Source organism: Oryctolagus cuniculus, chromosome X (genome assembly GCF_964237555.1).
Source record: "Oryctolagus cuniculus chromosome X, mOryCun1.1, whole genome shotgun sequence".
NCBI lineage: Eukaryota > Metazoa > Chordata > Mammalia > Lagomorpha > Leporidae > Oryctolagus > Oryctolagus cuniculus.
In genome coordinates this window covers 131,526,573-131,529,779 of record NC_091453.1, presented here as the reverse complement: position 1 = coordinate 131,529,779, position 3,207 = coordinate 131,526,573, and positions in this window count along the sequence as shown.

Below are 3,207 nucleotides of genomic sequence, written 5' to 3'. Positions count from 1 at the left end.
ATCTTTTAAAAACAAAATAAATGTTTTCCTTTGTCACTCTCTTCCCAGTGCTTCATTTGTGGTTCAGCTGCCATCACTAAACATACTACATTTTGAGTCGAAATGTAGATAGCCTCTGACCTAGAATGCAATTTGAAATGTCTCATATGTAGTGAAGAACGCTGAGATGTGGGCAGGTATGACAGGCAAATGAAAGGCTCAGTCAACGTTCAGAATCCTTAAAATGTTCATTTTTCTCCTCAGAGCTGGAATTGCAAACCAGTTCAATTCAGGCCCTGCAAATGATCAGTTTCCACTCTTTCTATGAATGGATCAGCTACAGGTGTCTCTCATGACTGATAAAAACAAACAAAATTGCTCTCGCTAGCAGAACGTGCAACAGGCCATGCACTCCTTCAGTGAATGAAAGGATGCTAACTTACCAAGCTTTCGCTCACTCACCTAGACAGGAATGTCACAGAACTTCTCTTTCCTGTAGCCACAGTTCTTCTCGTGGATCCAACCCGGAGATTGACCGTGTCTGGTTTAGAAACTGGAACCTCTTGTTTTTGGAAAAGAAAATGGACTTAGTTTATTTCTGTTGGGAAACAATGGTTTCCCAGAGTTGTATTCCAATTACTTTGTATTCAGGGGGAAACGGGCATTCTAGAAGAACCTACAGAGTGGTACTGTGGGGAGCAACTCGGACTAGACTGTTACTGGAATTAAGACTTATTCTATGCATCTGCTCTCCCACAATATGGCGCTGGGAGAGAGCCCAAACAACCTCTACGCAGCTGCCTCTCGCCAGTTTGACTGATAAGCTGCAGGAGCTGATCCTGCTCCTGATTGGAGGAGAGCAGCGTGCTTGGCGTGTGGGCAGCAGAGTTGGGATTGGTGGAAGAGGACTGTAAAGGAGGAGAGAGACAACATGCACTAGGAACATCTAAAGGGAACATCTGAAGGAACACCTGAGCAGCCCCCTGAGAGAGCCAGCTGGCGGTGTGCCGCTCCTCCGCGGAAGCGGGGAAAGTGGCAGGGGGAGCCGCCCCTCCACAGAGGTGGAGGGGTCGGCAGCCAACCCGGGAAGGACCAGCAGCAAACCCGGGAAGAGCCGAGCAGACAAAAGAACAGCGCAGGGTCTAGTGTCGTTCCTCCGCGAAGAGGGGGAGCGACATGGTACCAAGACAGACTCCCCAGGGCTCAACATGATTTCCAAAATCGGCTGGTAGAAGGGGAGGGCATGCACAAGGCTGCAGAGGTGGGAAGCTGTAAGCTGAAAGGAACAATGCCCTCCTAGAAAGAATGAGAATCTTTGATCATCTCCAATAGCGCTATATAGAAAACATCCCTAGGACAAAGGCCAAAACCTCTGAAGCAGCTTAAGTAAGTTTATCAATAACTGTTAGGCACTGGGCATTCAACTGGAGAAATACAAATAATCTGGTTTTGGTTGCCAAGGAAATGGAAATCTGACCCCTGGCTCTCCAACCCAGCTCAGAGGGTCCATGGAAAAAAATGCTATCCTTACCCAGAGAGAACGAGGATCTATACTTCACCAGTATCCCATCCTTACTTGCGTCCTGTTGAGTTGTGACCAGATGCAATCCGCCTCCTCCTGATCTAGCTCCCTTCAAATGCACTTGGGAAAGCAGCAGAAGGTGGCCAAAGTCCTTGGATGCCTGCCATGTTTTCTTTATTAATCTGTTGATGGACACTTAAGTCATTCTTGTATCTTGGCTATTGTGAATAACACTGCAGTGGACACAGGAGCCCAGATATCTCTTCAGGTTCTTATTTTACTTCCTTAGGTATACATCCAACAGAGAGGAATGTCTGGGCCATATGGTAGCTCTATTTTTAAATTTTTGAAAAAGTTTCCTGTTTTCAATAATGGCTACCCCAGGTTATATGCTCACCAACATTACACAAGGATTCCCTTTCTTCACACCCTCACCAGTACCTGCTAACTGTTGTGGATTTTTTTTTTTTTTTGAGAATAATCATCCTAAGAGGTATGAAATGATATCTGACTGGTTTCAATTTGCATTTCCCTGATAGTGATGTTGAGGGCCTTTGCCCATTGTTATTGGTCACTTGCATGCCTTCTTTGGAGAAATATCTGTTGAGGTGTTTTGCCCATTTTTAATTGGGCTAGCTGGGGCTTTGTTTGTTGCGCATTTATCTTACTATTGAGTTGTGTGAAATTCATTTCACTTTGGGTCTTAGCATTTTATGAGATATATGTTTTGCAAATCTTTTCTCCCAACCTCAAGGCTGCCTTTTCATCACGTTTGTTGTTTCTTTTGCTTTTCAAAAGCTTTTTAGCTTGATAAAATCCCATTGGTCGGCCGGCGCCGCGGCTCACTAGGCTAATCCTCCACCTTGCAGCGCTGGCACACCGGGTTCTAGTCCCGGTTGGGGACTTCCAACTGGTGGCTTCCATCCACTGGTTCACTCCCCAAATGGCTGCAATGGATGGAGATGAGCAGATTTGAAGCCAGGAGTCAGGTCTGTGTTTCCCACGTGGCTGCAGGGCCCCAAGGAGTTGGGCCATCTTTTACTGGTTTCCTAGGCCACAGCAGAGAGTTGGATTAGAAGTGGAGCACCCAGGACTCCAACTGGTGTCCATATCGGATGCCAGCACTGCAGGCGGTGGCTTTACCCACTACACCACAGTGCTGGCCCCACATATTAAGTTTTTAACTCACTTTGAATTTATGGTGTCTGATAAAGATCCAATTCCATTCCTTTGGATATGGATATCTACATGTCTCATGTCTACTGAATAAACTATCCTTTCCCCACTGTCTTTTCTTGGTGGCCCTGTTAAAATTTAGTTGACCATAAATGCATGGGTTTATTTAATGGTTCTTGTTTCTTTTCCATTGCTTTATATGTCTGTGTATGGGTTGGAATCAGACTGTTTTGATCACTACATCTTTGTAATATAATTTAAAATTAGGAACTATGATGCCTCCAGTTTTGTTTTTTCTCTATCGAGAGTGTTTTGGCTATTTGTGGTCTTTTGTGGTGCCATAATAATTTTAGAATTATTTTTCTATTTCTGTGAATATATCATTGGAATTTTTGTGAGGACACTTTTCTGTCTGAAGCACCTGGCTGAGAGGTATTTGGAGTGATTTCAGAGTAGGAATGTAATTATGAATAAAGCTATTGGAAGCATCCTATGGAATTCTTTTTGCATGTATTTGTTTTTCATTCTCC